The sequence below is a fragment of the Aotus nancymaae genome, unplaced genomic scaffold (genome assembly GCF_030222135.1).
Source record: "Aotus nancymaae isolate 86718 unplaced genomic scaffold, 86718_ANA_hifiasm-v0.15.2.pri h1tg000036l, whole genome shotgun sequence".
Taxonomy (NCBI): Eukaryota; Metazoa; Chordata; class Mammalia; order Primates; family Aotidae; genus Aotus; species Aotus nancymaae.
Window position 1 is genome coordinate 19,881,653 of NW_026988450.1, and position 27,557 is coordinate 19,909,209.

The 27,557-nt window shown below is 40.9% G+C and overlaps 1 protein-coding gene across 1 annotated transcript in view; it reads left to right on the top strand.

The window, feature by feature from the left end:
- Positions 1-27,557, top strand: part of SULF1 (sulfatase 1) — a 193,549-nt gene that overhangs the window by 26,018 nt on the left and 139,974 nt on the right. Inside the window, 1 exon segment of the mRNA XM_012463652.3 lies at positions 10,501-10,595. The gene's annotated coding sequence lies outside the window, so the exon portion shown is untranslated.

Genomic DNA, 27,557 nt, shown 5'->3' on the forward strand with positions numbered 1-27,557 from the left:
CTGAGCCACCAGAGAGAACAACGCAGGGTTCCAACCCTATGGAGACAGACAACGCGTGCGGAAGACAACAGAGAAACAGAGTCCCAGGGAGAAAAGAGGAGAAATCAGGGAAGGCTTTTGTGGAGGAGACGGGATTTGAACTGAGCCTTGAAGGAAATGGGCGTGAGGAGTGGGGTATGAGTAAAGCCGGGAAATGGAGAATTGAAAGGCCATCTTTGGCGAATGATTCACATTCTAATGTGCTGGGGAGTAGGTGAGGCAGTAGGGCGGGATGGGAAGTGGGAAATTAGTGTGGAGACAGAAATTGTGGGCTTTGAATGCCAGGATGAGGAATTTCTTTGCGTGCTGGGAAGCAGTGGCAGCGGCAGGCCAGGATAATAATAATTTAAAGAAAATATGAGTAGCAAGTTGAGGGAGGAGGGAGGGAAGCTTGGTGCTCAGAATAAATCAGAACTTTCTCAGAGGACCCAGGCTCAGTGGAAAGAGGGCTCTGGTCCCGTTTATTGCTCCCATAGAGAAGAGAGTTGAGACTCACAGAGGTTTAAAATTAGAGGGGTCGACAGGGCACAGGGAACTCCTGGCCAATCATCCTTAGGAAAACAAGAGACCAGGAATAAAGAGAAGCAGCAGAAACACCTGGTCTGAGTCTAAGAAACATCAGTGTTTACTAAGCACTTGGTCTCTGGAACGCCCGGCTTTCCAAATACCACATCTTCATCCACTCCATCCTGCCACAGGCAGCTACTGTGCCGGGTGCTCGGGGAGCGGGAACCGCCCGCCTGGAAACCCTGAGTCCCCGCCCGCCGCCCTCCAAGCCGGCCGGCTGCAGCGCAGTTTGTTTGCCGAGGTTTGCATGCACATATTGAGTTGCCTTTTTCTTTTTTTTCCCAGTCCTTTCAGCAGTGTCCCGAAATTCACCCCTAGTGTAACTTCTGCCTCTGCTCCTCCTCTTCTTGGAACTGCCTTTTGTTTGTCTGGCAGCGTTGGTTCTATGGGGGTGTGTGATGATAATAATACGCGGGCTTATATAACCGTCTTCATCTTGCGAGCACTTCGCAGACCGCCCCTAATGAATCTTGGGGCGGGTGTCGGGCCGGGGCGGCTTGATCGGCACCTAGGAAACCCCAGGCGCAGAGGCCAGGAGCGAGGGCAGCGAGGACCAGAGGCCAGGCCTTCGCAGCTGCCGGCGCTCCTCGGAGGTCAGGGCAGATAAGGAACATGACTCTCCCCCTCCGGAGGAGGAAGGAAGTCCCGCTGCCACCTTATCTCTGCTCCTCTGCCTCCTCCCTGTTCCCAGAGCTTTTTCTCTAGAGAAGATTTTGAAGGCGGCTTTTGTAAGTATCGGGCTCTGCTTTTACTTTAAAAAGAAAGAAGACAAACTTTCCTTCCTGTCCTTGTTCATTTCTTATTATTTATTCATTATTCATCATATTATTATTCATTAGATTCTCACACGGTGGAAAGTATGTTTCTGGCCAAAGTCCTCCACCCAAATTTGGTCCCTTGTAATAACAGGAGGGGAAAGAGGTTTCTGTTGATAATTCACTTAACAAAACAGCACCCAGGAGAGGTGCTGAAACTGGCCACTTTCACAGCATTTTGGTGATGTCTGGCTGTTGATACACACTACACACACAGAACACTACACACACAGACACACCCCTCTTTGCCCTAAAGAGGAGCCCCTAGTCACCTGGCTTGCTAGACAAGAAAAAGGATGCCACTTGGGTCTTCAGTTTCTCTGCCTTGGGTACACACAATTTCAGTCAGATGTAATTGTTGAAAGTTTCTTTTCACACTATGAAATAAATCCCATCTTTCAGTGCAGGCTTGAAACTTGCACCGGCTTGGGTAAACTGTACAGAACACTGTAACTATAGTGGACATGTGAATTTTTATTAAATTTTTCACTGCATAACTGAAGGATCTAATACTAATGAAATGTGGACACTAACTTTTTAAGTACAGGCAAAATCCAAAGTCCTTTTATTAAACTGTGTTTCTATAAAGAGTGCTGAATTAATAGAGTACTCTTCTCAGAGATGATGCTCACTGCTTTGAGAAACTGCTTTCCAACAAGACGTGAATTTAAAACTCTAGAATAACATGAAGAAAGATACAACTTCGGAATACTTAGCAACTATGACTTGCTATTTGAGCAAACCCAAAAAATAAAGGGTCTAATTTGGGCAGTTGTACAATTTGCATTTATAAAACCATGATTATAATTTGGTATGCTATGGGATACAGAGATTTATTGTTTTAATAAGACTTCAGGTAAGAAAACTAAGAACTATAAATTGGCAATAATGTAGAAAAGCAAGGCCTCTCACTTTTAATGCCATAAGTGCTGTGATTAATTCATAAGCCTTTATCGTCTTTACCTTTAGATGAATGGATGTGAAAACCATGCGTAATATGTATGTATATGTTAGTGTGTATATGTGTATTTAGTTATCTTAAATTCTTACATTTGTTGTATTTATCTAGTGCTCAGTATTTTATATGATAGTGTAACATCCAAAATGGATCAAGTGAAGAAATTTATTTCACGTTAACTCAGATTGCAGTATTTATTCATTATTTATTAACACACACGGGAATTATTATAAAATTATGTCTTTTTTTTAGATTCTCTTTAAATGATATTTTTCTATACTCTCTGTGGCTTCCATGAAATTCTAAGGTATAATTAAAGTAAAAAATGAGACTGGATTCTAGTTGCTTTTACCCCTACATTTAAAAGTGATATTTCAACACTAAATTCTATACTCTACCTAATCTGATTACAAAAATGAACCACATAATCTCAGCATTAGCCTCAAAGGCATACTCGGTCATAATAGAAAGAAGACAAACTTTGATGAGATCTGGATTTGAGACTTAGTTTGGTCATTACCTGGTTATGTGACCAGCAGCAAGATCTTTAAGATTTTCAGCCTCAGGTTTCACATCTATAAAATAAGATCAGTATTATTTCCCCCAAGGAAAGGATTTGTGGAAAGGCCTAGAAGGAAATAATATATGTAAAATATTTAGCACACAGTCTGAAAGTAATGGTATTTCAGTCCATTTTAGAGCTTTTCCATTTACTCTATTTTTTCAACTTTCATTCACTTCATTCATTGAGCATCTACTATGTACTTACTGTGTGCTGTGCAAAGCACCAGTGGTACGAGGTGAATAAGGTTCATACCCTACCTTGAAAGAGTTTGTAGTTTGAGGGGACAGACTAAAACAACAGACGGTTTTCAAAACAATATAATAGCAAAAATAGAAATGTGTTCAAGATTAAGAGTCAGCACTGAAGCCAGAATTGTTCCCTCTGCCTAGTGAGAGTCAAAGGAACTTTTCACAGAGGTTTAAAATGATAATCAGGAGATGTGGAAGGACATTCTAGAAGAGCAGAGCACTGGAGAACAGGAGGTATGAGAAAGCCGGGGAACAGGAACTGGGTCAGATGGTGCTGGAGTGTTTAATTTGGGACACGGGATGTCCAGGAGGGGCCCAACCGTCAGCATTTGCTGCTTCATGCTGTGGTGTTTGGACCTATTAACTTTAGTGAAAAAAAAAAATCATCCATGGCCCAGCCTCTGATCTGCACACAGTTTATTTTCCTAGGTCACATTGAGATAAGAAGCTTATCTGTCCCCAAATGTAAATCCACTATGTCACTAAACCATGGTTGGTTCAATGGACTATTTTGGTTATTTGTTTGTTTGTAGCAAACCCATCTCAATGATGGAAGCATTGTAGCATGAGCCCTTAACTCACTTAGCCTCAGCACTTTCAGGATTACTTTTTAATTAATGGGGAGACATCAGAGGACTTTGTGTGAGGTTGAGAAGGCTGGGAATAAACAGGCCTTGTGATTTAAGCTTTGGAAACATTTGATATGGATCGTCCAGTATCCCATATGAGTGTGTGCCAGGCAAAGGCCTGCAGCTAGCAATACTCTAGGAGGCCAATTAAGAGACTACTGCAGATCAGGAGCAGTGACTCAGACCTGTATTACCAGCACTTTGAGAGACTGAGGTGAGCAGATCACTTGAGCTCAGGAGTATGAGACCAGCCTGGCCAATATAGCAAAACAGAAAAAATACAAAAATTAACTGAGCATGGTGACACAGGCCTGTAGTCCTAGCTACTCCGGGGACTGAGGCAAGAGGATTGCTTGAGCCTGGGAGGTGGGGGCTACAGTGAGCTGTGCTTGTGCCACTGCGCTCCAGCCTGGGTGACAAAGTGAGATCTTGTCTCAAAGAAAAAAAAGAGAGAGACTATTGTAGCGTTCCAGTGAGAACTGCTGGGCACTGAGCAGTGTAGGAGGACAATAGGGCCAGATTCCAGAGATACTTAGAAGGTACAACATTCTTGATTCAGGACTGGATGAAAGGAATGGAGGAAAAGGAAACTTACAATATTAGTTTTGGGCTTGGGCAACTGGGTAGTTGTAATAGAATACCATAAAACAATAGGAGGTACTGGCTTATAGAAGAAAATTGAGTTAGTTGGAGTAATATCAGGTTGAGACATCACTAAGAAGTTAGACTGCAACACTGAGTACAAATAAAAAGCAATTATTTAAGTATAAAATTATCATCTGGATGTGGCGGCATGTGCCTGTAGTCCTGGCTACTCGGAAGGCTGAAGCAGGAGGATCTCATGAGCCCAGACGTTCAAGGCTGTGGTGCACCATGATCAAGTCTATGAATAGCCACTGCACTCCAGCCTGAGCAGCATAGTGAGACCCTGGCTCTAGATGCCCATCAATGATAGATTAGATAAAGAAAATGTGGCACATATACACCATGGAATACTATGCAGCCATAAAAAAAAGATGAGTTAATGTCCTTTGCAGGGACATAGATGAAGCTGGAAACCATCATTCTCAGCAAACTGACAGAAGAACAGAAAACCAAACACTGCATGTTCTCACTTATAAGTGGGTATTGAACAATGAGAACACATGGACACAGGGAGGGGAACATCACATACTGAGGCCTTTTGGGGTGGGGGGGCTAGGAGAGGAATAGTAGGGGGTGGGGGGATTGGGATGAGCTAACATTAGGAGAAATACCTAATGTGGGTGACAGGGGGATGGAGGCAGCAAACCACCATGGCATGTGTATAACTATGTAACAATCCTGCACGTTCTGCACATGTACTCCAGAACTTAAAGTATAATAAAAAATAATAATAATAATAATCTTTCAAAACTAAAAAAAAAAAATGCTAAAGTTTTGTTCTGGAAATTTTAAGGAGACACATAAAGACTGAGCTCTCCCTATTATGTTCTAATGCCCCCCAAGAAATGGTCACTTCTGGACTCATCGAAATCAGAGTTTTAATCTTGTGTCCCTGCTGCCAAATGGATTTTTTTCTCAGTAACTTTTCAATAGGAAGCTCGTTTAGGGCAGTGTCTAGAGCAGTCTTGCCAACAGCTATGTGTGCCCTCAAAGAGAGAATTTTTACTTCTTCAGAAACTTCAGAAATGAGCAGAGGCTAAAGATCTATGAGCTAGTAGAATATTTACTGATAAAAAGCACATGTGCATAAAAAAGTAATATTCATCAGAAATAAGCCCTTTCCTTAACCTGGATTTTTCACTTCTCGTGAACAAGGAACTGACTCAGAGACTAACACAAAGAAGGTAATTTCTTACCTGGTCATTATTTAGTCTACAATAATTTCATCCTTCTTCAGCATGACCAGTAAGTTCTTCCTATACTCTTGAACAGAGCATAATTGGAATGGAGAGGTGGGTAACATTTGCAAATTTTTTAAAGATGACAACTGGAAGAATCTAACATTTTGAATGAATAGAAATCAATCTGATTAGCAGGCAGGAAGCTGTGACTTTTTAAATCTTGAGGTCTGATTACTTGATAACCCTGGTTTTCTTATACCCTTTCACCCTTTCTATGCTCAGCACTTAATCTTCTAGGCAAAGCCTCTATCGGATTTCCTGGATTTCAGAGCTCTTACCCTACCTGAGCACTTCAGAGAGAATGCCATTTATTATAAAAGGGGCTTAGCCCCAGACTTTATGGCTAGTCTTGCAAAGTGGTATAATATTTCTTTCTGGTAAGTGAACTGTATCAACACATTTAAAAACAGATTTAAGAAGCCATTTCTACCTCTAAATATAAAGAGCCTTACTACTTATTAGAAAGATAGCATTTGATAACAATCTAAATTTCTTCCTGCTTCTGATGGCTCACTTCAGAATTCACCCAACTTTGGAAATCATCTTTGACTTTTGAAATGATGAAAAACATTTCTATTTTTGCTAAAATGCTTTTGCCATAAAAAAGGAGCTTCCCAAAAAGGAAGTATTAATATCTCAGCTATGCAAAATAATCACCAAATATATACTTTTGAATAAGATGAGTTTGCACCATGGGAAAGTTTGTTATTTAAGGAAGGAGCAAGATATATTTGGGGAAATTCCCATTAGCACAATTGAAGTATGAAGACTATACTGAGCTTCCATATTTGGTGCTGGTCATTCCACATTTAGGTTACTCAAGCCTTCTGAACTTGGATTCATAAGCAAGCGCCACACCCTCACAGTCTTTTTAGATTTGCTGACATAATGATTTACTTCCAACTGGGTGCTGCCTGAGCCACTGTGCTTGCCTCTGCAGCATTTGAAGAGTGGATAGGTCACAGCTGTGCAGTTCCCCAGACACCTGAGTCCAAAGTGTTCCTGGATTTTGCTTCTTTCTGTGCTCCATGGAAAGCTGGAAGCTCCCCAACTTTCTCTTGGGTTTGGCTCCCTGTTCACATGTTTTCTGGCCCCATGTCATTGTGTATGAAGTAATGGTCCCACATGCGTGCACCATCCACGATGGCAAGGTTTGTGTGGTTCAGCACAAGTTGTCTAATGAGCACCCTTTGGACCTTACAACAACCCTTTAGGAAAAACAATTTGGAACCGATTATTACTTTCCATGGTGATGGGAGCAAGGAGAGAATGCTCTTATGCAACAAGACTAAAGCCACTTTTAGGAGACAATTAAAGGACAACTGCATAGGAAAAATGAACGTTTACTTTACACATCTGTCTAAATGTGTGTATGTGTAAAGTATATAAAAATGCCTCCAATTCACAGTTTAAAAATATCAGTTACTGTTTCAGCATTTTGCTAGTGATGAATGGTGCTAGTGTTTTCCACTAAGGACTGTTATTTTAATGACATTTCTCTGCAGCAAAATTTGATGAGTTTACAAGGTTTCGGAGCCAGGAAATGCAGCTCCATTTCTGAACAACTGAGGCAACCAAGAGAGTTAAGTTCAATCATCTAGTTGCTTTATAGCACGGATTCCTAAGTGCTAACTGCAGTAACACACTGGCACAGAGAGCGAAGCCAAACCAAACTCTTAAAGTACAGCTGTTAAACGAGCAAGCTCAACTTCCCAACATAGTCTCAACAGGTGAAATTCTGGCATACACCCATACTTATTTGTAGATGGTAATGTCAAATTAATGGCCATATGTGCCAACACTTTACAGAATTTTAGAGCAAGAAGGGATATTGGAGGTCTTCCACTTTTACCTTATCCTTTCATTTTAGGAACAGAAGAACTGAGACTCATGTTCTCTCTCTCTCTCTCTCTCTCACACACACACACACACACACATCTGAGTTGTGCTGAGTCATTATTTACAGAAAACATCCTAAGTCTGACTTAAGCAAAAGCAAGGGACAAAATGACCCACAGCTAGGCCACTGGTTTCCTGGTCCTTTCAAGTTTGTGTGGCCCAGCTTCAGCACTGTGGGCTGACAATTTGTTATTGCTTGAAAACATTCAGAGTCTTGGAGTCTCTATTTTTAACCAAAACTTGAATAAACTCTAAAACAAACCAAAGCTCCATCGGTGACTCAGATCCTGACTGTCCTTTACAGTGAGGCTCAGTCATCTTCCGATAGTTACTGGGGCTGCACTGAGCTTCGGTAAGATGGAGACAAAGTCCAAGACACAACCCTCATTCTGAGGGATCCTGAAACCCGACTGGACAGATGAGACCATCATGCATGTGGGCCACGGAGACAGTAGTTGAGACTGTGTAACTAAGTGCCACATTATGCGGCCCAGGTTTTAAGTGTTATGAGTTCTAGTGACCCCTAGGGACTCATGAAAATCGAGGTTGTCAGAAAATGAGATTTTAGCTGATCCCAGAGGGGAATGTAGAGTTTTAATATGTGGAGGAGAGAAAAGTGTTCTTTATCTGTTCTTTTCCAGATAAAGAACAGAGAAATGAAAGCAGGGAGAGGACAGATTATGAGTGGGACCCCGAAGAAGCCAGGCTCAGGAAGCATTTCCCAACCTGCACAATGGACCATGGAGCTCCAGTACAGACTTACTTTATTTATTTATTTGTTTATTTACTTATTCATTCATTTATTGAGACAGGATCTCACTTTGTCAGCCAGGCTGGAGTGCAGTGGTACAATCTTGGCTCACTGCAGCCTTGACTTCCTGGGCTCAAGTCATACTCCCACCTCAGCCTCCCTAGTAGCTGACATCACAGCCATGTGCAACTATGTCCGGCTAATTTTTGTATTTTTAGTAGAGACAGGGTTTTACCATGTTGCCCAGGATGATCTCAAACTCCTGACCTTAAGCAGTCTGCCCACCTCAGCCTCCAAAGTGCTGGGATTACAGGCATGATACACCACACCTGGCCTACACATTATCATTTTAATGATGAGAAATCCAAGTCTACATTTATAAAATTTAAGAAAATTCTGGTGTCATTCCATGAAAATGTCTTTTGATTGCAAATATGCAAGGAAAGTTGTATCTTTATTACTGGTCTAAAAAAAAAATCAATCTGAGTAATAATGATTGCCGATGTTCACCGAACCTTTATTTTGTGCTAGGCAGTCTTCTAAATGTTTTACATGGATGTTTTCATGTAATCCTCACATCAACCCTATGGGGTAGATATCATCTTAAATTCCCATTAGAGGAGAATACTGAGGCATAGGGAAATTAAGTAATGTGTTCAAGGCCCCATAGCCAGTGAATGCCATAGCCTGGTATTCAGGCATCTCATTCCAGATGCAGCTACCTTGTAGCATATTCAGAACAGTCTCAGAAAAGGTGTTCTTTTGACATCAGACTAAGCCAGCCAAACCACAGCCAGATACTTTTGACATCACAGATGTAAACTGTCACTGTAGGAGGTCATGAGGTGCACATACAATTATAAGCATAAACATGTGTATGTCCTCTGAGAACATATTTTACAAGTGGGCATCTGCATGATGCTTACAATAATTTGTGATATCAGCACCATGGAGACAGGATGGAAAAGTTCTCCCAGAACTCCTCAACTCCCAGGAGGGGAGCACAGTGAAGGGAGTGATCTAGAGGCCTAATAGGTGGGTGGCCACATTACAGAAGGTGGCATAAAACTAGCAGAGGTGAAGTTTCACAGCTGTTTGGAGTGGAAAGAGAGGTGATGAGAGTGGTGTGGGAGAAAAGTGAATACTGCAGCACCAGACCAGCTCCAAGGATGCACTGCTGCTGCAATCTTGTGATAGGAATGGTGCATCCAGAGCAAAGCAAAGGACCTGAGGCTTAACCTGACTTGCCAATGCCAGCTCAGAATAAAAAGAGGTTCCAGGCCTATCAAGTGAAAAAAATCTGCCCCCATTAGCTCTGAGATCCCCCAATATGTATACCAAGGTACAACTGTATTCCCCAGTGGAAAAGTATGAAGACTCTAAACGAAATGCTTTATTAAACATTATTAGTTACATGGGCATGAGAAATATTTTGTAAATGTAAAGGAAATTTTGAGTTGTTAAATAAGATGTCTCATTTCCCTATTCTATCTTATGTTCTCTTTTATATCATATACACATTTACATACCATGTGTATATGTTAGAATGTTCATGGCAGCAAGAGTGGTTTTCCAATACTTAAAACATTAAAATGGGTGTTTACTCTTGTTCAAAGTGTCCAAGTTTATTTTAATCACTTACATTTTTCAGCTGTCAAAAATGTAGAATATAAACAAATTTAACCACTTGTAAATGCTTGCTTTGCTACTCATCAAATAATAGCTTGCAGCAACTTTAAAAGATTCAATGATTCAGTGTGTTTTCCTTTAAAATAGGTCTCCCAACCAAATTAGACAGCACTCAACCTTTAAACCTGGAACACTTTGTAAACTTTTAAAAAGAAACTCTTCTTTAATGGTTCTGTGAAATCCAGTCAAAGAATGATATGAAATGAATCTAATGGAAAGTTTTTCCCTTGTTGGAGAAGGGGTCAAAATAGAAACTTCTACAAAAGGACAGAATAGCCCGCAGTGCTTCAAAGACTCTCGCCAGTGATTGTAAGAAAATCGGTCTGGATGAAATTTAGAGAATATTATTCCTAATGATCACCCCTTTTGAGGCCATGAAACGGCAACATCTGAAAGATGAGAGGAAATGCTGATAAAACATAACCGATGGCACTTTTGCTCTTCTCCATCATAGGTGCTGACGGCCACCCACCATCATCTAAAGAAGGTAAACTTGGCAAATGATATGCAGGTTCTTCAAGGCAGAATAACTGCAGAAAAGCTTCAAAGGTACTCATCAAATTTTTATCTCTAGATTAAACCAAGGGCCACCTGGACACTATGTCACTTGAAGAGGGGAACATTTCACATATGGGGAATTGTTAAGAACTAGCAGAAAAGTCAATGGTCCTCCACCTTCCCATCACAATCTCATTCTTATTGGCTGAGAGAGCCTTTTAAGGGGCTTTCCATGTGGCAGATCCATGTCATGAAATCAGTCCTAAGAAATGTCAGAAGAACCATCTGAAAATGAGAATCTGAAGACTTGTATGACTATTGACATATTATGAGCTGCTCAGGAAGGAAGCTCAGGGGAATTAGGGGGCAGTGTGGCAGGCCCACCATGCACAGTCATCCACAATGTCTTCCACAGTGCCAGGATGGAAAGCTGTACAGATACCTGATTTATTCACAGCTCTTCTTCACAGTTTCTTTCTTTGGCCAGATAAACATCAGTGCCAAGAGATTTCATGGAGCCAGGGAGAGTTGTGGCAACCCATCTCAGCAATTTGATCTTGGTTGTAAAAACATTTCCAGGGGTTGGGTTCATATGAGGGTACAACCCTATGAGGCTTTTTCAGATGCCAACTTTGAGAGTTGCTCCCCTTCACCCCTAACCATACTAATGGAAAACTGTTCAGTTCCTCTTGATTTCATTTGTCACTCTTCAGAAACATTGCTATTTGCTTGATGATGATGATGATGATGATGATTAGAGGCAGTCTTGCTCTGTCACCCAAGCTGCAGTGCAGTGGCATGATTTCATCTCACTGCAACCTTCGTCTCACTGCAACCTTCACCTCCCGGGTTCACGCGATTCTCCTGCCTCAGCGTCCCAAATAGTTGGGATTACAGGGGCCTGCACCACTATGCCTGGCTAATTTTTGTATTTTAGTAGAGATGGGGTTTCACCATGTGGCCAGGCTGGTCTCGGACTCCTGACTTCGAGTGATCCACCCACCTCTGCCTCCCAGAGTGCTGGGATTACAGGCGTGAGCCACCGCACCCAGCACGCTTGATTTTTAGTCTAAGCTTTCTGTTTGCCCAAGTTGGCTTGGAATAAATCCTGTAATAACCAAAATGTTCATGAATCTCACCCACAAAACAAAGTCTTCAAGTCTGGCCTGAATTTCAGGTTTGCCTTTTGAGAGTTGTTTTATCCAGCTTCTCTTTCTAATACTTATGGAATTAAACATTTTTGTCTTCATTCTACAAATTATATGTGAAGAAAGGGAATGATTCAAAGTGTATGAGAGACAGGTTAGTTCTTTGACATAAAGTTATAAGCATCAGCAGTTTTTCCAGAATTCTTAGACCGTTGTCTGAAGATGGTGTGGGGTATTAGCCCCAATGGCTGATTACAACACTGTATCAGATGCTTGTCATAAATGAGCCGAATCCATAGTAATAGAAGGTAAGTTGAAAGTTAGGTCTCCTTACTTCAAAGCTCTAACATGAGAGGGAAATATTCTAAAACAAACTTCAAAAGATATGTTTAGTAGTAAGTTCAATAAACAGAACTAGAATTTCTTAAGAGTTCTTTATTTTTTTTAATAACGAAGTTTATCAAGATAAAGTTTGTGAACATTTTCTTTGTGAAACTCTAGCCTGATGCATCAATATTTACGTAGGGGAAAATGAGGTTGGCCTTTAGTACCATACCATTCAAAATTAACCACAGAAGAGACTGGAAAACCTCTATACTACAAGGGCACCCTTCATATTCCCAAGAGGTCACTGAGAACCTGATTTCTCAAAGTATCTTTCTTAGTTTCTCTTGTGCTATGAAGAGGCCACTTTTCTACAATGCCGTGTTGTTTATTATCCAGCTGGTAATCTTTCATGTTGCACTTTTCTCCCTCTAATGTGTGATTTCACCACTGTCAGTATTATGTCCTTTTCACTTCTTAGCACATCTTTATTATGGGAAAATAGAAATAAGTGTCTAGGCTGGACGCGGTGGCTCATGCCTGTAATCCCAGCACTTTGAGAGGCCGAGACAGGTGGACCACCTGAGGTCCAGAGTTCAAGACCAGCCTGGCCAACATGGTGAAACCCCATCTCTACTAAAAATATGAAAAATCAGCCAGATATGGTGGTGGGTGCCTGTAATCTCAGTTTCTCAAGAGGCTGAGGCAGGAGAATTGCTTGAACCCAGCAGGCAGAGGTTGCAGTGAGCTGAGTTTGTGTCATTGCATTCCAGCCTGGGCAACAGAGAGAGACCCTGTCTCAAAAATAAATAAATAAAAAGAAATAAGTGTCTAATATTGGGTTAATTAGATTCACTTGCTCAAATTTAATATAGAAACTTTTCTTGAAAATCTGTGGACGCTCTACGAGACCTAGCTTCATTCTACTTTTTTCACATTTGGGCTGAAAAATTCAAATTTAATGTTTGACTTCAGAGATCTCTGCCCCTTCTCATCCAATTCCAGCATTTAAGCTGGATTAGATAAGCAGCTGATTTATTTCCCACCACTACCTCTGTATTCATATATTCACAATCCTCCTTCTAGTCAATTTTATGGAAAGAAATGGATCTTTTCCTGTATGTGCTTGGACAGTCATGTTTATAAAATAAGGACCACTTTATTGGACCTTAGAGTTTCAAATGCTGCCCTGTGCATTTTTGATTGCCTCTCTGCTCATGTCATTTGGGTATAAAGTTCTTTTAATATGCAGAACTGCTTATCTGTAGCTCATTGAACTTGCCATCACCTCTAAAATATGTAACACAAGAGAAAACACAAGGAGATATTATAAGCAAGTATTAGAAACTGCCCAAGTATTTCCTGTCTTTCAGTTTGCCAGATTGTCTCTAGTTCTGAGGAGAGAGAAGTTGTATTCACATATGAGAAGACACCAAAAGGACAATTAAATTTCACAGCTTGGGGGAGATTTTGAGGGTTCTCATCAAAAATGTTCACACTTGGGGAACAGATTGCTTTTGTGTATGTGTGTGAAGCCTGGTTTTCAGCTTAAAATACACCTGCCAAAATATGAATGGCCATTATTGTACCTTCTGGACTCTAATATTGCACTGTTGGACAAGGTTTGGTGCACATAGATGGGATAACTTAGAACAGCAATAATGCTGTTTGTAAGAAAATGAAGACTTTTCCTAGCCTTGTTAATGCCTATTTTAAATGGAAAATTTTATAATAAGGATGCTTTAGCTGTGCCTAGCACTTTATTTTTTTATTTTGTTCCTTTTTTTTTCTTTTTCTTTTACATGAATAATGGAAGCATTGTGGTTTGTAGCACTTTATTTTTTATATTATTTTAATTATTAAGCTAAATTTAGTATATTAATTTAAATTGAGGTGTCTTTTAAAATTGCCCATAGACCATAACAGTAAAGTACATGTTTGCAATAAGTCAATATTAGATGTAGACCCTAAAAATTATCCCTGTCTTGCTTTAAGTGTATACTGCATACCAAGACAAGGATAATTTGTCTTGCTGCAGAATATAGAGACCTAAATTTTGGGGTGCTATAAAGCAGACTCTTTTCCTTTGTAATCACCCTTACATATTTTGAAACATTTGACATTGAAGAGGATAATTTATTGCACAGAATATCAACTCATTTAAAATTAAGTATTTTTGTAAAAACCATATAACAGTTGCTTAAGAGTTTTTTAAAAATCACAAACTTAGCCCAAACCAATTGGTCTTTTCTGTATAAATATATACTAAGTGGAATCATAGAAATTTTCTTCTATTGAAGTATTGTTGACCTACAAAAGCAGTGATTTCACAAGGTACTATCTAATATTTTACAAAATTGGAAGCATGGAGAATGTAAAATTTTTATTGTTTTTATTTTCACCTACCTTTGTATCAAAACAGTTCATACAGTTTCTGCATTGTCTTTGTAGTTCTTTTAAATTTGGGCATTGTGTTTCATTACATGGATGTGGACATAGAAGTTGCTCATGCTTTTTCCCTATAAGAGAGAGAACACTAAAACACACACACACACACACACACATACACACACACACACAATGCCTTCCTTCATACGGCCATTCTGTTTAGTTGCATTTTAATGTTAGTTTTTAAATTCTGTCTTCTCCTGTACCATCCTTTTATCCCTTTGAGACTAATCACTTTCATGTGTGAGTCTTCAATACAGATCTAGATGATAAACAAATGTTAGTATGTACAAGCACACAAATTTGCACTCCTGTATGTACATCACTAAATGGATCTGCTTAGACCACAGTCCTCAAAGCCAATGAGCTTATGCTTAAAGAAAATGCCAAACTCCAACTGGATGAGAAACATTGTGCCCATCAGGCTGTGCCATCTTTTGCAAACTCCTCTCTCTTCCCATCTGAGACCTGCCTCAGCAGATGGCTCTGTCAATATGCTTTGGCTGCCAATAAAATTGTGCTTTGTCTGTATAGTGAGGAAGCATACTCCAGAGATGTCGACTGACCCAAGGAAAATCCTTTGCTCTTGCCATAATGATACATTCACACAGGAAGTTAAAAAAAGGAGTTTAATTATGATGAGGGTGGGGACTGGGGGACATTCATAAGTGGAGATTAAGGAAGAAGAATGGGATGATGTCATTCTTTACAGAGACAGTCACTGAAACGAAATCAGGTCACACAACAATGGTCTTATTCTATGCCCAAAAGCACAAGTTGGTATGAGACATTACTTTGCCATGATGCTCTCAGGAATGGCCTAAGGGCCCTGCTCACATGAAACTATTCCCCCAAACACCCTAAAGACAGGTCAAGAAGGACAGAATCATTCCACCCACTGCTGAAATGGCCCACACTGAGCCAACAACATTTGTTTCAGATCACCATGCTACAGTTTAGGATAGAAAAAGTGTCTGGATTCTTACAACATCATGAATTCAAAGAAGCAGAATATAGCTGTTCAATCTAGTATCATGCCAGATGTTTTAAATTGGTGCCTTTTTTGTAGGATAATTTTAAATGGCATACTGAAATTAACATGGAATATATTCCTCAGTAGAAGGTTTCAGGAAGTCATTTCCCAAGAAGAAATACTGCCTTGTATCATGGTAGAGAATTTATAGGGCTGATTAATTCTGCTTACAGAGGAAGCATTTGATCTATGTTGATCTTGAGTCCTTAGTTCCAACGGCAAATATTCAATTTTAGGTTTCTTTTCTCAATGATGTCCTAATTTCACTGCATTTATCTGCTTAGATTTCACAAGAGCACATAATAATTATAAATGAAGATTAGACTTTCTAAGAAGCCATTCCTGGAATAATTAGGTGTGGGGTCAAATCCTGTTATTAAGATTCTGTCGTTATTGCATTAATAGGGCTTAAAATAAATAAGCCATTGGCTGAGACTTTTTTTGAGGATATTTTTGCTGCAGGAATATTTATAATAGGAGAACTGAAATACTATGGGCTTTTTACATTGGTATCTGCAGTTTAGAGAATTTGCACAAGAAAAGGTTTATCTTTTAGTTAAACCACTGGTCTTTAGGTATATGTACATATTTAGAGATGAGATTCTCTTCTTGTAGATTACATGAAAATGTACCCAAAAAATTGGATTACAGTGGAAATTCATATTTGTTTTATGATTTTACTCTCAAATTATTTGAGAACTTTGTGTCATAATCTGGTGGGTAGAGGAAATTGAGATGTGTACGGAACAAATATATTTGAAAACTGCTTTGGATTGTGGCCATCAGAATGAAAAGAGGCACATTTTGAAGGAGTCTTTTTTTGGCAGATACTAAAGTAAACCTCAGGGATTTTTGCTACCCTTATTTTTAAGAAAGAAGATAATTCAGCTATGGGGTTTTCTGAGAGAGGATATTTATTTATTTATTTATTCATTCATTCATTTTAATTTTTTTTTTTTTTTTGAGACGGAGTTTCACTCCTGTTGCCCAGGCTATAGTGCAGTGGCGCAATCTCGGCTCACCACAACCTCTACCTCCTGGGTTCAAGTAATTCTCCTGCCTCAGCCTCCCGAGTAGCTGGGATTACAGGCATGCGCCACCATGCCCGGCTAATTTTGTATTTTTAGTAGAGATGGGATTGCTCCATGTTGGTCAGGCTGGTCTCAAACTCCCAACCTCAGGTGATCCACCCACCTCAGCCTCCCAAATTTCTGGGATTACAGGCCTGAGCCACCATGCCCGGCCGAAAAATTATTTAAAAATAAAAAGTAACTAAAATATTTCTAAACAAATTATCAGCATTATCAGAAGTTCTCAAGTTTCCAAGACAATGTTTAATATTCTCTTCTATTTGTTTTTTAGTAGGCTTTAAAGAACTCTTAAGTCCATTATCCATAGTCAGGTGACATTAGCACTAAAAATGCAGGTATAATTTTAAGCAAATCCATCATTTACAAAGCAAGTAAGTGAGTCCTGGCTTTTGACAATAGACTTCGCCATAAAATTAATTTTAAAATTACTAGGTTTTACATTTTTACCCAAAACTGATTTGATACATTTCTGCATTAAAAACTGTATTTATTTATAACACAAAGTATGAATACCCCAAGAGATTAAATCCATCCTGCCATATTCATGGGAACCTGATCTAGCCTGAGGTATAGGTGTGATGATGCCCATCAGGACACAGTGACCATAAGAGAAAGGTTAGCAGCCATTCAGAGCAGTCAGCACTGTGCTGGAGGGGTTCTAGGTACTGTATCTCTCTTGATGGTAAGTAGCCATAATATAATGAATCATAGGATTCTTCTCTTCAAAGAACACTGTGCTGAGAGTCAAGATATCAGCTCTGGTTTTAGACATCTAATTTACTCTATAATTTCCTACAACATTAGAATGTACTTGTCCCATTTCCCTCACTAGGACGTGGTAAAAACAAAGAACATAAAAGCACTTATAGGGGGAGTAGACATATGAAGCCACTCACACACAACCTATCGTTATTGTTGTAATATTTAAAGGCTAAGGTATTGCATGGTGATCATTAGTTCCCATCATAACTTTGCTATTCCCGGCCCCCTATTTCCCTCTCATTATCCTTTTAGTTTTATGTCTCTGCCTGCCAGTAAACTAATCCCAATGTGTATTTTTTGATGGTTGGCAAAAATTCAAAACTGTTCTTGAAAAGAAGGAAAGCCACAGAATTGCCAGGATTATAACTATGTATTCAGTGCATTAAAAATAAAAGATAAATAAAATAACAAAATAAAATAGAATGAAAAATCTTTACTGTCTTAAGCATTGAAAATAAAGGAGAAAAAGATAGCATGTACTGTATTATGTACTTGTAGTTGTTAGAATTCAGATAAGGGTTGACTTCAAATCATCTTTAGGAATAAAAAAAATTTCTAAAATTAACTGGCTTGGGACAGGTGCTACCGCTTTTAATATTTGTTTATTGTCTCCTGTTGGGCACTAAAGTGATTGAGAAATTGTCATCATCTGGATTCCCCAAAGAGAGGCCAGAGACAAAAGATGACATCCCTCTGCTCACTGTCAGTACCTGTCAGGAGACTGCCTTTCTCACAGGGAAATACTCAATTTTCTTTTTGCCTTTTCTACCCCCAAGCATTGATTTATAGAGGAATTTCTTTCAAATGTCACATACACTATCAGCTTAGTAGTTCGTAAGTGCTGAAATGTCCCTCCTGGGTAAAAGGAGAGGAATGTAGTTTACATTTCTCGTTTGGAAGTCCATTTAGGTTAAAGAACTTTCTGGTTGTGGAAATATTAAGACAGAGTTTGTATGACATGGCTTGTGCATACATGTTCGAACAACTGTTCTAGTGACAGCCAACCCCTAAATGTGACAGACAATAATTCTGACTATCAAAACATTGACTTTTTTTCTCCATAACTCATGTAGACAGTAATACCATGTACGTACCTAGTTAACTAGCCAAGCTGTTGGCTTTTGTGGATGTCTGGAAGCATACACAGTGATATACGTCAGGGTAGTGCAAGAAAGAGCCTTTTCTACCTTAGGGAGCCTTTGGGAGGAGTCCAAGAGTTATCACCAACAAAAATGAACTTGTCTTCTTAAAATGGGAAGCTCTTTCCTGTCCTAATTTAGAGTGATCCATGAGAGAAGTATGGTATAGTGGTTAGGAGCACAGATTTGGGAGCCCGACTGCCAGGGTTTCAATTCCCACTCTGCCATTTGCTAATTGTAACTTAATTTCCTTATATTTCAGTATCTTTATTGAAAAAATAGGGGCCAGTAATACCATCAACTTCATTATGCTATTCTGAAGATTAGATAATTTCAAAGGTATAAAGAGCCCAGACAATGCCGAGCAATTAGTAAGTGCTTTATGCATGGTAACTATTTTTATTTATGGAAATTCAAAAATCCAGTAATTCACAAAGTAGAAAACAATGGTCTATGGTCTTTTGCTGTTTTTTTTTTTTTTCTTTTTTAGACAAAGCCTCACTCTGTCACCCAGGCTGGAGTGCAGTGGTGCAATCTTGGCTCATTGCAACCTCTGCCTCCTGGGTTCAAGCAATTCTCCTGCCTCAGCCTCCTAAGTAGCCGGGATTACAGATGGGCACCACCATGCCTGGCTAATTTTTATATTTTTAGCAGAGACAGGGTTTCACCATATTAGCAAGGCTGATCTCAAACTCCTGACCTGTGATCCCCCTGCCTCGGCCTCCCAAAGGGCTGGGATTATAGGCGTGAACCACCTTGACCAGCCTTATAGTGTTAGTGCATGCCATAATTACACACACACACACACACACACACACACACACACACACTGTCAATGTATCAGGTACTCTGGAGAAATCTGTCTCAGGGCTCTGCACTCACCCACTGGAAACTGGTGCTAGACAGGAGCAGGACCTACGCCTGTGCCTCACACATAATAACAATACCTTAAGCTTACATGCTTAAAATGTACATTTCCACACCTGTGACAGTTGTTGAGAGAGCCAAATGACATAATGACAGTCAACCATGATTTGACAAATACTAATAACATCTAATAATCATGAAATATTGAAAATAAAAGAGAAAAAGCATGTACTCTATTATATACTTGGAGTTGTTAGAATTCAGATAAGGGTTTTAAGATTCAATGGAACTTTTAAGATAACCAGCTTCTGTTCCCCATTAGGCTGGATATTTTTACTCTGGTCTAGTGTCTCCCCTAGTACAGCATCACAGAGCTGCATGCTGAGCTTCACAAAAGAATAAAATGGATCTGCCTCGTCAAAACATCTGTTGAAACTTAATTTTTTAGAGCAGTTTTTGGTTCACAGTAAGATTGAGAAGAAGGTACAGAGATTTCCCATGTGCCCCAGTCCTCACACATGCACAGCCTCTCCCTTCTCAACATCCACTAGGGTGGTGCATTTGTTACAATCAAGGAACCTACACTGACACATCACTGTCACCCAGAGCCCACAGTTCACATTAGCTTTCACTCTTGGTTTTTTTTTTCTATGGGTTTGGACAAATGTATAATAACATGTATTATCAGAACATTTTTTACTCTTTTGTTTGCAAGTTATATACACTTGATGACTCTTTTACAGCTACAACTATAATTAACCATGCTATGTAAATGATCTAATTTTAAAGCTCCAGGTTAAACACTGTACAGAATAGCATCCTACCCTTCTATTTTGCCATTATTAAGATTCCCTTGTTGAAAGATGAAAATAAAATCCATAGAGAATGAAGAGAAGTTTCCTAAGTATTCTGGAGATGTTTCACACAGCATAGAGCACTAATTCTGCTTGTATTTTACAATTTTGAAAAAGACACTTTATATTTAAAATTTAAAATTCAAATCACATATCAAATGTTGCCATAGGATCTCAAAGTAACAAACGTAGTGTTCCGTTTCTCTACTTCTGTTTCTTTGTTGTTAAGTGTGTGAGGGTGCCAAGGGCTGCCAAGTCCCTGCTCCACCAAAGGGAGAGTAGAAAAAGTACCCCATGAGCAAGTACTGTAGACCCCATAACCCCACCAACATCTACCAAGTGAAAATTAAAGGTGATCATCAGCATGGCCTGAAGTGAACAACAGTACAACGGCTTCTCATATGTACAGAATCCAGTTCAAACCTTTTCAAAGCCAGCCAGGGACCATGGGTATGAGGAAAGAAACACAGTATTGTAAAAAGACAATGGAGAAACTGCACCACCTACTAGCTTGTGAATCTGGGCAAGCTGCATGTTCTTTTGGGCCCCAGATTGCTTTTCAGTAAAATGTGGATAATAGCGTTTACCTCGTAATATTGTTGTGAGGGACTCAAAGAGAAGGTGTGTGGAGAGCGTCAGGACTAGAGCCAGTGGGAGAGCATATAACCGAGTAGCACTCATTTTTCTCCTCACCTTGTCTTAGCACGTAGTGTTCTTTCCTCCTCCACCTCCCCACTCTTGACTTGGCCCTAACATGTCTCATCTCGGCTAAGAACCCCAGGTTTCCTACACAACATTCCAGACTTCTCCTGCTTCCTCAGACATACCCTTCATAGGCAGAGCCCTGCCACTGACATAGGCCAGAATGCCCTTGCACCACATTTATGAGAAGCTGAAATGTGAAAACCTTTGTAAAATATTCCTTGATTTCTTAATTTATTATTATTAACTTCCAGAATTTATATCCTCTTGTGACCTCTTATGGACTTTATACCTTAGTTACGGTTCATATTTGGTATCATACTGTCAATTACATATCTGTGCTTTTCATTAGATTATGTATGTTTTGAGACTAAGATATTATCTGTTTATTTTTAGATTTAGCACAGTACTTTGCATGTAGTTAAGTGCACAATAAATGTTCATTGTTAATTTAAAAAACAAAGTTGCAACTTAAATTTCAAAACACTGAGTTTTATGAACTGCCAGAAAGAGGCATCCATGCTTTGGCTTGGGCCAGTCCCCTAGTGATAAATTTTAAAATCACTTACATAATTTTTCTTCTATTTGCTTAAGTCTTTGAATATCTAAACGACTCCTGTGGAAATAGACTCAGAAATAAATATTGAAGAAATGCCTCTGGGCTGGCATCTGTCTTAGAGAGTTTAGTGAGAAATACAGCTACATATAGAGCTGTTGTGAAAAGCAACAACTCCATAGAATAATGAATGAATAATCCCCAAAGCTCTTTGCCATACATCAGTGTCTCTTAGAAGTAGCATGTTACAAAGTATCACCGTGAAAGACCATCAGCCTTTGGTCATAGGAACACTACATATACAACTTTAACCCGAATGGTACAATCTTTCATGGCTAGGAAATAACAAGATGGAGGCAGCAGAAAAGCCACATTCATGATCAGGTGCCTGAAATGAGGTGATTTAATTTGAACAAAGCCCTTATGAATCCCAGGGGGTGAAAAAGCCACAGCCACCACATGTTGTTGCTGAACTGGACTGGAGGACAGCCTGCCCACGCTTTTGGTGTGGTCAGGGTTTCCTATCGGACTTCCGTCATTCCAGCCGTATTACAGAAAGAGAAAGAAAAGATTCCAACAGATGCTAAGAGTTGAGAGACAAATAGTAACACACACTCTAAATAAGTTTTCTGTGAAAAGGCTCTAAAATGTCTTTTTGTTGTTGTCTAAAAAGATAATGAAAAGGTAGCAGTATAAGGGAAAGTTTCAGGAGGCCTGGGCTTTGTCACAGCTGCATAACTAACTGGTTGTGTGACCTTGGTCAAGTCACTTAATCTTTCTGGGCCTCCATTTCTCATCTGTAACATGGGGGTGCTCACTTTCAGCAGAGATTGCTGACCGAACTCTCTAAGATTATGCTTTTACTGTATTCTACCCCAGATTCTATCACCTTGTATTAGTCTATTCTCCCATTGCTATAAAGAACTACCTGAGGAACTCCATGTTTGGGTCCCCTTCCACGTACACTCCCTTCGTGGAAGCCATCTTTCTCTCTCCTGGATTTCCCCTCTGGAGTCCCCTTCCACACTTCCACACTCTCTCCTGGAAGCCTATCTTCCCCTCCTAAACTTCTCTCTCTCTCTCTCTCTCTCTCTCTCTCTCTCTCTCTCTCTCTCTCTCCTCTTCTACTCAGTGTGGAAGCTGCTTCTCTCTCATGGATTCCATCTTTCTGGATTCTCTCACTCAGTGTGAGAGCTGTTTCTTTCTCTCTCCTCTGGTTTCTCTCTCTCTAAATAAATCACTTTCTACAAACACTTTTGAGTCCGGCATTTACTGCGCAGTGTGCCGTGGTCCCCTCTCTCATTCTTGAGAGGGCAGGAGACCAAGAACCCAGAGAAACGTCCTCTCAGGGGAGCTGAGGGCACTCTGAACCCCAATATTACATTTGGTGAGCCAGCCAGTAGAGGGTTACACCAGGAGAGGGGTACACCAGAAAGAAGGGTACACCAGGAAAGGGATACAGCTAGAGAAAAACACTTCAAAACCGTGAGTAAAACCAGCCCCATTCCATCCTGTCTCACCTGAAGCAGAGGCAGCTTCCAGAAGGGAACCTGAGCGGCAGCGCCTCGGAGGCACAACCCAGCCTGTACGAAGCGGCTGCGAGGCTGGCCGGGATTAAAAGCGCAGTTTTTTCCTGTGGGAGGCTGTGGGGCCAAGCAGGCGAGCACTGCCCTTGGGCCTTTTGCTTCTTGTCAGCTGGAAACGGGGACCCGTGGAGACCACAGCCCAGCCCCACGGGTGGGCCCGGGTGGGCCCGGGTGTTTGCAGCAAGCCGTAGCCGCCAGCACCACGGGCTGGGAGAAAACAGCAAGGAGGGGCGAGGTACAGCCTGAGCCTGCAGGGGACCAGGGAGCACGGCAGCCTGGTCCATGGTTTTGGCAGGCCTCTCCGGTGTTCCTCAGTCCCAGGCAGCAGTGTAAAAAAAGGCTTCCCCAGGTCGTTCGCCTGTGCCGGCTGCCGGTCCCTGTGTGGGCAGCGGCTGGGGGCGTGGCCCAACTGAGCACCTGGTTCTGGTGGGGTCAACATGGCGACCAGAAGCCCCAGGTGCGGGGGAACTCATGGCCCGCCCAGCAGTGCCTGCAAATGAGGCTTTTAAAGTGACGGCGGCAATCGGCTTTTTTCCTTTGCTGGTGTGGCTGAGGGAAAGGAAGCGGCAAGAAACTAAGAGTCAATCACTCCAGCGGAAGTTCTAGGGAACTCCTTTCATTGGCCCAGGGTCTTAGAGAAGGTGGGTTAAAAGTCCCCTTCTTCCACACCCCTTTGGACTCCATGTTTGGGTCCCCTTCCACAACACTCCTTTCATGGAAGCCATCTTTCTCTCTCCTGGATTTCCCCTCTGGAGTCCCCTTCCACACTCTCTCGTGGAAGCCTGTCTTCCCCTCCTAAACTCCATCTTTCTATCTTTCTTCTCTAAGACCCCTTCCATTCAGTGTGGAAGCTGCTTTCCTCTCCTGGATTCCATCTTTCTGGATTCTCTTACTCTGTTGTGAGAGTTAGCTGTTTGTTTCTATCTCCTCAGGTTTCTCTCTCTCTCTCTCTCTAAATAAATCACTTTCTACAAACACGTTTGAGTCCGTGGTCTCCTCTCTCATTCGTGAGAGGGCAGGAGACCAAGAACCTGGAGAAACGTCCTCTCAGGGGAGCTGAGGGCACTCTGAACCCCAGTATTACAATAGTACTCACAAGAAGCCAAAGATACAAAAAGAGAAAGTGACCATGTGAAACTTCAGAGACGAAGTCAGAAAAGACAGTGTGGCTTCTGCCTTTCTCTCTCTTGGATCACTCACCCTAGGGGAAGACAGATGACAAGTTATGATGACATTCAAGTAGGCTATGGAGAGGCTGATGTGTGAGGAAGTAAAGAAGCCTCCTGCTAACCGCCATATGAGTCACAAGTAACTCTACTAGGATGAAGATTCTGCACATTAATTCATAGCAATCTAGATGTGTTCATACCCTTGTGTAGTCAGCCCCTTACTACATTGCATCATGGTTGGAACAACAGAAGTGAGGATGTGTGACTTGAGGTTTGTCCTGAAAAGCACTGTGGCTTCCCTTTTGGCCTTCTGCATTGTTTACTACAGAGGAAGCCAGACAGTACACTGTGAATATGCTCAATCATCCCAATTAAAAGCCCCATCTGGGAAAGAATTGAGGACCCTGGCCTCAGCCCAACTTGTCATCCATGTGAGTGAGCCAGTCTGGAGATATGGGAAGAACAAACGATCATCACTTGTTCATTGTTGAAACTGAATGATAGGCACAAGGTTAATTGTACCATTTTCCCTACTTTCAAATATGTATAAAATTTTCCATAATTAAATCATTAAAGGTTCTATTGACTCAAAAAAAAAAAAAAAAAAAAAAAGAACTACCTGAGACTGGGTAATTTATAAAGAAAAGAGGTTTGATTGACCTACAGTACTGCAGACTGTACAGGAAGCATGGCTTGGGGAGGCCTCACAAACTTATAATCATGTCAGAAGGTGAAGGGGAAACTGGCATGTCCTACATGGCTGGAGCAGGAGGAAAGGAGAGAGAAAGGGGAAGTGCTACACACTTTTAAACAACCAGGTCTCATGAGGACTCACTCATGAGAACAGCAAGGGGGAAATTCACCCCCATGATTTAATCACCTCCCACTAGCTCACACCTCCAACACTCAGGATCATGATTCAACATGAGATTTGGGTGGGGTACAGAGTCAAGCTGCATCATTCTTTCTCTGACCCCTCCCAAATCACATGTCCTTCTCAATTTTCAAAATATAATCATTCCTTCCCAATAGCCCCCCAAAGTGAGGGGTAGGTGGGGGCTGTTCCAGTATTAATCAAAAGTCCAAGTCCAAAGTCTCATCTGAGACAAGGCAAGTCCCTTCTGCCTATGATCCTGTAAAATCAAAACCAAATTAGTTACTTCCAAGATACAATGAGGGTGCAGGTATTTGGTAAATTCTCATGTTCCAAAAGGGAGAAATTAGCCACAACAAAAGGGTTACAAGCCCCATGCAAGTCTGAAACCTAGCAGTGCAGTCATTAAATCTCAAAGCTCCAAAATAATCTCCTTTGACTCCATGTCTTATATCCAGGCCACACTGATGCAAGTGGTGAGCTTCCAAGGCTTTCAGAAGTTCTGCCTCTGTGGCTCTGCAGGGTACAGCCTCCTGGGCTGCTTTCACAGGCTAGTATTGGGTGCCTGTGGTTTTCTATGTGCAGAGTGCAAGTGTTGGTAGATCTACCATTCTGGGGTCTGGAGGACAGTGGCCCTCTTCTCACAGCTCCACTAGGCAACGCCCCTGTGGGAACTTGTGTGGGGGCTCCAACCCCACATTTCTGCTCCATAATTACCTAGTAGGGGCTCTCCACAAGGGCTCCACTGCTGCAGCATACTTCTGCCTGGACATCCAGGCATTGCCATTCATCCTCTGTAATCTAGGTGGAGGCTTCATATCTCAGCCCTTGTCTTCTCCACACCTGCAGGCCCAACACCATATGGAAGCCACCGAGGCTTGGAGCTTGCATCCTCTTAAGCAATGGTCCAAGCTTTACCTTGGCCCCCATTAGCCATGTTGGGAGCTAAAGCAGCTAGTATATAGGATGCCATGTCCCAAGGCTGCACAGAGCAGCAGGGTCCTGGGCCTGGCCCACAAAACCGTTTTTCCCTCCTAGGCCTCCAGGTCTGTGATTGAAGGGACTGTCACAAAGGTCTCTAAGAATGCCCTGGAGGCATTTTCCCCATCATCTTGGCTGTTAACATTCATCTTCTCTTTACTTATTCTGCAGCCTTATTCCTCCCCAGAAAATGGGTTTTTCTTTTCTACCACATGGTCAGGCTGCAAATTTTCCAAATTTTTGGGCTCTACTTCCCTTTTAAATATAAGTTCTAGTTTCAGATTATTTCTTTGTTTATGCAAATGAGTGTATGCCTTTAGAAGCAGTCAGGCCACATTTTAAACACTTTGCTACTTAGAAATTTCCTCTGCCAGATATCCTAAATCATCTCTCTCAAGTTCAAAGTTCCACAGATCTCTAAAGCAAGAGTACAATGCCACCAGTCTCTTTTCTAAAGCACAGCAAGAGTGGCCTTTACTCCACTTCTGAATAAGTTCCTCATCTCCAATTGAGGCTACCTCAGTCTGGACTTCACCATCCATATCACTATCAGTATTTTGGTCACAACCATTCAACAAGTCTTTAGGAAGTTCCAAACTTTCCCTCATTTTCCTGTCTTCTTCTGATCCCTCCAAACTATTTCAACCTCTGCCCATTACCCAGTTCTAAAATCACTTCTACATGTTCAGGTATCTTTACAGCCATGCCCCACTTCTCTGATACCAATTTTCTGTATTAGTTCATTCTCACATTGCTATAAAGAACTACCTGAGACTGAGTAATTTATAAATAAAAGAGATTTAATTAACTCACAGCTCTGCAGACTGTACAGGAAGCATGGCTGGGGAAAGCCTCAGGAGACTTACAACCATGGCAGAAGGTGAAGGGGAAGCTGACATGTCCTACATGGCTGAAGCAGGAGGAAGGGAGAGTAAAGGGGGAAGTGCTAGACACTTTTAAACAACCGTGAGAACTTACTCACTACTATGAGAACAACAAGGGGAAAATCCACCCCATGATCCAGTTACCTCCCACCAGGCCCTACCTTCAACATTCAGGATCACATTTCTACATAAGATTTGAGTGGGGGCAAAGAGCCACACCATACCATACCTCTTGGATGAGATTTGTACTTTTCATCTAAGTTTTATCAGGAAAATGATGCAATGAGAATAAAAAATAAAAACACAAGTAAGTTTTACTTTATTTTTTCCTATTCAAGCTGACCCTAGATTTATTTCTCAACAAATGAGTTAGAATATTTGTTGATACACATGTCTCTAAATAGAGGCAAATCCCTAGTTACAAATAAGCAATGTTAAAGAAGATAATTTATAAATAATCTACCAGAGGTCCTATATTATAATATTATCTAATGATATTATCATTGGGGTCATATGTTTTATAGATACATTAAAGAACAAATACCTTAACAAGCTTCATAAAAACCTAAGCATAAAGTTTAAAGTTTTGGTAGGA